The sequence below is a fragment of the Branchiostoma belcheri genome, unplaced genomic scaffold (genome assembly GCF_001625305.1).
Source record: "Branchiostoma belcheri isolate BF01 breed outbred unplaced genomic scaffold, Haploidv18h27 scaffold924, whole genome shotgun sequence".
In the NCBI taxonomy this organism is placed as follows: domain Eukaryota; kingdom Metazoa; phylum Chordata; class Leptocardii; order Amphioxiformes; family Branchiostomatidae; genus Branchiostoma; species Branchiostoma belcheri.
This window is the reverse complement of record NW_017804603.1, coordinates 1-8,176: the sequence shown is the minus strand read 5'-3', so window position 1 is coordinate 8,176 and position 8,176 is coordinate 1. Positions and strand designations below refer to the sequence as shown.

The following is an 8,176-nucleotide window of genomic DNA, read 5'->3' as shown; positions in this document are numbered from 1 at the left end:
ATTTATTATTTGATATTAGACCAGCAAAAATGACGCATTTTACGTTTTTTTTTTGTGATCTGATTGAAGCGTAAAAGATTTTCATTTCAAGCAGGTAAGGCTTAGAAACGGGCAGAAAAGTATTCTGATGTTGATTGGAATAGTTTAAGACCATTTCTGTGGGAGAAGAACCGCAGTAGGATGATAATTTGTAGACAGTAAGTCGGATGATTTTCGGGATGTGAATATCGTTGAATTAAAGGGGGAGGGGTTAGGGATAGGGATAGGGATAGGGTTAGGGATAGGGCTAGGGCTAGGGCTAGGGCTTAGGGATAGGGATAGGGTTAGGGATAGGGCTAGGACTAGGGCTAGGGCTAGGGCTAGGGCTAGGGATAGGGATAGGGCTAGGGCTAGGACTAGGGATAGGGCTAGGGGATAGGGCTAGGGCTAGGGCTAGGGTTAGGGATAGGGTTAGGGATAGGGATAGGGATAGGGCTAGGGATAGGGCTAGGGCTAGGGCTAGGGATAGGGTTAGGGATAGGGATCGGGTTAGGGATAGGGTTAAGGATAGGGATAGGGATAGGGATAGGGTTAGGGATAGGGCTAGGGCTAGGGCTAGGGCTAGGGCTAGGGCTAGGGCTAGGGCTAGGGCTAGGGCTAGGGCTAGCCAGGCTAGGGATAGGGTTAGGGCTAAGGACTAGGGCCGGTGAACGCCACACATAATGGGCATGGGATTACATGACGTTGTACAATGATCATGTTTTCTCTCAGCAAACTGAGTAGCCCAAGAACTAGGTGTCTATATAGGTGTAATCGTGTAGACGTATGAAAGCTTGTCTAAATTTCAACTGGATTAATTTAAATTAATCCAGTTGAGGTTTAGACAAGCCTGTTTATGCAAGATATCTGATAATTCATAATGTTACATGTATCTGATATCTGATATATACAGTAATACACATAATATTTTTCTGTCCTATAGGCTGTAGTGGACCAGTTAGAAGGACAGACCATGCAGGTCAACATGTTTGATGAAGACCCTGGCAGCAAGGACGACCCACTGGGAAAGTGAGGCGCTTTTAAATCATTTAATGTTTAATCTGAATTTTGTAATGATTCATGCATTGAGGTGAAACAATATTGTGTAAACTTTAAATGAAATGACAATATGGCCCAAATATAGCTTTAACATTTATAGAGATTGTCGGTCCATATTTGATAACTTGATTTTGTATTTTGTTGCCAGTGCTGCAGTCAGCATCTCAGAAGTGGTGAAGATGGGATTCAGTGATATGGTGAGTTACAAAATCGTATTCTGCGTAAGAAGGCTTGTTGCAATGTGTTTAAGTGTGCCTTGTCATACATGTACCTTAAAGTTTTCCTTAGTTTAGACATTTGTTCATGCCCATGTTGCTGAATCACATTCAGTAATTTCATACCTCCTGTCTTGTAACATGTCCTTGTTTCTTAAGTGGCATGGAAGTATTATTTTATTAATTACAGTATCTAGTGAAGATACCCCTACTACATGACTGTATACTTGGTGACAGTGATTTTCACTCTGCAATAGTTCAAGGGGGAAAAGTGAAGAGGAAATGTGACAGTCAAACCAGTAAACGTTTGTTTGTTTGTTTAGTGGTTGCCGTTGGGGGATGCGACGGCAGGCCAGAAGAGGAAATGTGACAGTCAAACCAGTACTAAACATTTGTTTGTTTGTTTGTTTGTTTGTTTAGTGGTTGCCGTTGGAGGATGCTACGACAGGCCAGGTGCACCTTCGGATGTCGTGACTCAGCCTGAGCTCACAGATGGAGGCCCTGGATAAGGTATGCCCCCTGCCTGATCACTAACGTACTGCAGGCTATGCTCTCACTATGGCTGTGATGATCACATTGGAAGGCATAAATTGGGAAACTGGTTAACATCTGTGTCCATAATATCACCAGGGTCCATAATATCGCCACCTTGAGAAACAGTGTGCTTAAAGATATTTTTACTGCAACATACCCTAGGTATGGACATTTGGTGTGTGAAGGAGTGCATACCAAAAGTATGTTGCAGTAAAAATATCTTTAAGCACACTTTTCTCAAGGTGGCGATATTATGGACACAGACATTAGAGTCTGACTAAAAGGGACATTAAAAATTTTGTTGCAACTTTTTTACTGCGGAACTATTTCACACAGTTCGTCTCCAATTTAGAGGAATGGGAAGAAGTACTTTCGAAGTTGAAGAAACTGCCCTGTGCCAAATTGCATGCAAAAAATCTTGTACATTTGCATATTACATGACTGTAGATGGTGTATTTTCTTGCATTTGTACTCTCTATTGGGCTACGATGTAGTAACATTGCATTTTTGAATATCAGTTTTGATTCAATTTGTCATGATTTTATACTTAAAACCATCAAATTTGTGCTGCAATGGTCAATTCTGTAATTGATATGCTCTGTAATTATTGCATTTTTTTTACTAATTTGCTTTGATTGATGTGAAATGATTGTAGAATGTAGAAAATGCCAATGAACTAATGAAACCTGTGCTCTGATCACCAACGGTGCTACGCTGCGGATTCTGCTTGCTTTGTGATGCCTGCACCCAACCTTAACTTCATCGGTAAGTTTTATTTAATTTAAAACAATGAGGGATGCTTTTTGGTTCAGGCAACAAAAATGTGATACTATGGATGCTATCAATACATCTATATGTATCAGAATGTTTACCTTCACATATTGTTTTTGCTCTGTTTCTTGATCTTCTTGATCCAAACAAATAAGGTCAATGACCTAGACCAGACGTCTGTCACCATGGTAACTGGTGCTGTAGCAGACACCCTGTGATGTTGGGTTACATTATGTAGCAAGTGGCTGGATAGAATTAGAGAGGCTAGTCACCATATACTGTATGTTTGATGAAGAATAAACAGAGCAGTAGTTTGGTGGGCTAGGCCATGTGAAGGTAAACATTATGCATTTTGCTTTGCAAATGTTACCTTATAGTTTTGGGGGTTTGGGGCAGGATTCTAGCCAGCTCAAAATCTTTTTCCGTCAGCCCAGGTTCATGTTTGGACCTGGGAGGAGAGTGCTTGCAATCTAGGGGGCATCTGGGGGCAAAATTTGGATTCTCAGAACTTTAAAAACACTAGTCTCCACTTTTAGAGTCAGGCAATTCATAGGGTTGACAGTGCTTGTCAGTTATCGTTTGGATGTTTTTATATTATTCCCCATTTTTTTTGTCAGTTTTGTCCATCAAGATTGACGGATAGGTTTAAAAAATTTCACAAAGTTACTGCAATGAATGTAAAAAACGGGTGTTGGCTAGAGCCTTGCTTGTAGGTTAAGCCTGTGGCCTGTGTGTGTGTGTGTCTGCTGTGTCTGTAGTATATAGAGCGTTGGAGAGACCGTTTGCGGGACCTGCGGCACAGCAACGTGATGGAAGCCATGTACACTAAAACCTTCCACCTCGCGGGACAGGGGCTGCCCGATACGCTGCGGGGAAGGCTCGACGAGGTAGCCGTGGCAACAGACACAAACAAACAAACAAACAAACTGACATGCTACCAGTCTACTCTCTCCTGCATACAGACTTCAGCCCTAAGTTTTTTTCACTACTGTTTTGAAGAAAAAGTGCTGGTCAAGCCCTGAAAACTTCCCTGCACAGTATTTAGAAAAATTGCTTGGCTGCAGTTTTCACATCAGTTGACAGGGGGCACTTCAGTACTTTGGCTGTTGTCCTCATTCATGGAAAGTTTTGAAGAATTATTTTCCAGTCTGTTAACCAAACTACAAAACTACACTGAGGAAACCTATCCTGGTTGGCATTTACATTTGGAAAGACATTTCAAAGGGTAAAACATTCTGGACTTCTGTGAAACTAACATGATGAAGACCAGGCCAGTGCAGTTTCAGTTTATTTCGCACTTTAAAACAAAATGTAACAATACAAATACAAGAAAATAGAAATGAAATGTAACAGTGCAGGGAGGCCGGAAGCATAAAAATGCTTATGAGGAGGCCTAAATAATTGCAAATAATTTGTTAACAGTTTTAAAAGACTGTCCCCATGTCTGTATGCAGAAGAGAACTGTACTGGGTTGATGAGAACAGGTATTGCTTGACTCCAGCATGTTTACTTCTGTGACCATCTACCAGATGCCAGGCAAAGGCGGAAAAGATTCTAACGCTCCCTTATTGGTTGTTTGGACAGCGGTAACCATGGTTACACAGCACGGCATGCTGGGAAGGAGGCGCGGAGGAGGCTCGGTTAGCTCCGTGTGTGTTTATGTGCCAACGCTCGGGAGAATTTATTTGTGGATGATAGAATATTACTGACAGTGTCCAGGGTTCTCACCAGGATTTTTTTACAGCGTAGAGGTCAGGTATAGAGGGGCAACTTTCTGTGGTGCAAGTCCCCAAAATATGATCACAGCAGGGGGTCTGGTATTCTTCCCACAAAATTTTGTAACTCATAACCCCCTGAGACACTGTTTCTTGCTTATTGGGGGACAGTTTTTGTTTTCCCTTTGCTATTATAAGCTTCATTCTGAAGTTATATTTTCATTTTTGAAAGACTTATGAAGCTTCTGCCCCCCAAAAACACCCCTACGCTGGTTGAAACACAGTGTAGGGGTTCAAATCACAGCGTAGGGAGCGGCTCAGCCCCTATGCTCAAACAGCCTGGTGAGGACTATGTACACAGTGTGTGGATAGCTCAGGAACAGTATATTTGCATGCAGTTTGAATTTCTGGAAGACAGATGCTGAAGCAAGAATTTTGTGCACATTTTGTCTGAAAACTGGTCTTGTGAAGATTACAAAATGGATGAAAATTCACAATAAACATGTGACATGTACAATACTTTTTGAAGCATTTTTTGCTTGATATATCATATGATCAACCTGCTTTGCTTTGTTGTTTTGTCTCCTGTGGAAAATGTCCATGGACTTTCCAAGTATGATTTGTCCATTTTGCCTGCCATGTTGATGACTGCTGAGTGTCTTTATTGGGAATGGGAAAGTGAACGGGGTATATTCAATTTGACATCCTTGCATTTTGGTGTGATTATCGGTACTTTTGTCGTTGCATGTTTGCTAGATCTTTGGGGTGGTCCCTAAGGTTCACCTAATATTCTCAAAAGATGGGCTGGAAACAGTGAACTTTTGAGGCAACCCCTGGGATATCTTTTGGGAAACTGAACTTTTGAGACAACCCCTGTGATGTATGAATCATGACTCAGAGTCACTTGAGGTTGGTTCATGTCTTTGACCTTGTATCATCTCATACCACAAAACTTAAGGATGTTTAGGAAAAGTCTGAAGATACCTGAAGCTTTCTTGAATTTTTTTCTGACACCTGACTGTAAAAGAAGTAAGAAGACAGTTTCTCAAGGAGCTGGATAGATTTTGAAATGTTGCTTGAGTACCTGTTTTCTTTTGCGTCTCGTTACCTGGACCTATCATTAAGGCCACACCAATATAATTTGTTGGTTCTCCGATTCGCCTCTTCATTTTTTTTCTGATTTGCAAAAAAAAAAAAGATTCTGGTTCTGAGTCAATTCAAAAATTTTGCACCTGACAGTACTGTTGAAGAAAGTCCCTTTCTTCCTCATTCCTACAGTTTTTCTATTTATCAATGCAGTGGTATGATTAAAACTTCAAAATTCATTGTTCAAATTTTAAACCTGCCTGATATGTTGACTTCATGGCTACTATTTTTGCATTTGGGTCTATTGTAGGATGCTCAGGCCTTATTTTTTCCCCATACAAGACATGAAGCAAACCTAAGACATGTTACAAACTAAGGTGAAGATGTCTCGAGTGTCTATAGTAAGACAGTTTTCCTTCCTTGCAGAGTCTTGATCAGACGGAGAAAGTGAAGAGGATTGCTGACGCTGACGCCTTGTCGTCTGCTCTACTGGTGGTGCGCGTGGATTCAGCCAAGAACTTGCCGGTAAGAAACAAACAAACAAACAAACAAACAAAACACAAAAGTACAGCCTTCTTGCTAAGGTGTCAGGATTAGTAAAGTTTAACGTCTTATAGTAGCTTACTACGTATGAAGGATAAACATATATATTAAGTTTTTATTTATTAATATGCAGTAAGGCCACCCCAATGTCTCTTGCTGGATCTTTGATTTCCAGTAGATTTCTGAAAATTATTACAAACTAATGGATCGGTAGATTTGAAAGTCTACTTTAGGCCACACCAATTTAATTTGTTGGTTGTCGGATTTGCCTCTTCATTTTTTTCTGATTTGTAAAAAAAAAAATTTGATTCTGGTCCTGAATCAACTGAAAAATGCTCATGTTTTGCCCCCAACAGTTGAGGAAAGTCCTTTTCTTCCTAGTTGTTACAGTTTTTCCATCTATCATTGCAGTGGTTTGATTAAAAGTTCAAAATTCAATGTTTAGATTTTAACCCAGCCTTTTGTGTTGACTTCATGGCTCATTCCGTAGCATTTAAGCCTATAATGGGATGCCTAGACCTGTTTTTATTTTTATTTTTTTTCGCCCTGTCGCTTCATATTTTTTCTTAAAAAATCCGAGAACCATCAAATAAAATTGGTGTGGCCTTATTGTGATGTAATAATTGTTCTAGGGGAGTAAATGTAGTCAGATTCCAGTTTCCTCTCAGTCTTCTGTTCATCTTGTACTCTTGACAATTTTTTGTTTGTTTTAAAGTGTCTGAGATCCAATAAAACACATTGGTGTGGCCTGAGAAAGAAAATAATGTGAACGTGACTGTCTCTTTGTCTCTGCTCTTTTCTATCTCTAGTAGTCATACACATTCAATTATACAAACAAATTAAGTGTAGTTTAGACATTTCTCTTGGAAATTCTTCTGAAGATTTCTTGGCTATGTCTCTCTTCTGTTTATTTATGTTTTTAAATGATTATAGTTGCAAATCACAAATCAAGATGATCGTTTTGTTTTATGTTCGTCTTTTTCAGAAAGCCTTCTGACAGGAAAGGGTTCCTCGTAAGTTTTCTCCAACAATTTTGCCGGCTCCCCTCCCTTCTCATCAGCTTCTTAAAACAGCTTCTTACTATAGACATTCTTCTTCCACATTCTTAAAGCAGTCATACACATACATGTCAATGTAACTTGTTGTATCCAGAACTGAGTTTTGTTTGAAATGGCATGGTTCTGGATAGTCCATTGTGTATCCAGAATCGTGCCTCGGGCCAAATCTATATTGATTTCCTAGATACATTAAATCTATCTAGAACCGTGTCTGATCCTTACCTTTACCTATTCAGAACTGGTAAAGAGCTAGATAGGGATAGCTCTGGGTACGGTAGGCTAGTCCAGAACTGTGGCTTCTTGGTTGAGAAAAGAGACTTTCCAGAACCGTGCCTGATCCTAACCCTAAACCTAACCCATTTACAATAGAAGTACAACATGTGAATAGAAATGGTTCTGGATACAATATAGTTGGAATTCCATCCTTGCTTCTTACATCTGCAGATTTCCATCCAGACCTTCATTGTTTGCCTAAGATTCCCCCTGCTGTAGAGTGCTTACCTGTTAGTGTGGTCTAAGGTGCAGATCTAGGTGGTGTTAAGAGGGTAAGGGTTAGGGTTAGGGTTAATAGGGTTAGGGTTAATAGGGTTAGGGTTAATAGGGTTAGGGTTAATAGGGTTAGGGTTAGGGTTAGGGTTAGGGTTAGGGTTAGGGTTAGGGTTAGGGTTAGGGTTAGGGTTAGGGTTAGGGTTAGGGTTAGGGTTAGGGTTAGGGTTAGGGTTAGGGTTAGGGTTAGGGTTAGGGTTAGGGTTAGGGTTAGGGTTAGGGTTAGGGTTAGGGTTAGGGTTAGGGTTAGGGTTAGGGTTAGGGTTAATAGGGTTAGGGTTAATAGGGTTACGGGTTAGGGTTAGGGTTAGGGTTACGGGTTAGGGTTAGGGTTAGGGTTAGGGTTAGGGTTAGGGTTAGGGTTAGGGTTAGGGTTAGGGTTAGGGTTAGGGTTAGGGTTACGGGTTAGGGTTAGGGTTAGGGTTAGGGTTAGGGTTAGGGTTAGGGTTAGGGTTAGGGTTAGGGTTAGGGTTAGGGTTAGGGTTAGGGTTAGGGTTAGGGTTAGGGTTAGGGTTAGGGTTAGGGTTAGGGTTAGGGTTAGGGTTAGGGTTAGGGTTAGGGTTAGGGTTAGGGTTAGGGTTAGGGTTAGGGTTAGGGTTAGGGTTAGGGTTAGGGTTAGGGTTAGGGTTAG

At 40.9% G+C, this 8,176-nt stretch overlaps 1 long non-coding RNA gene across 1 annotated transcript; it reads left to right on the top strand.

Moving 5' to 3' along the window:
* The first annotated feature begins 927 nt into the window (after positions 1–927).
* LOC109488269 lies at positions 928–1,802 on the top strand. The gene is made up of 3 exons (XR_002141327.1): positions 928–1,047; positions 1,226–1,274; positions 1,713–1,802. It is a non-coding gene; the product is annotated as an uncharacterized LOC109488269 (long non-coding RNA).
* The last annotated feature ends 6,374 nt before the right edge of the window (positions 1,803–8,176 follow it).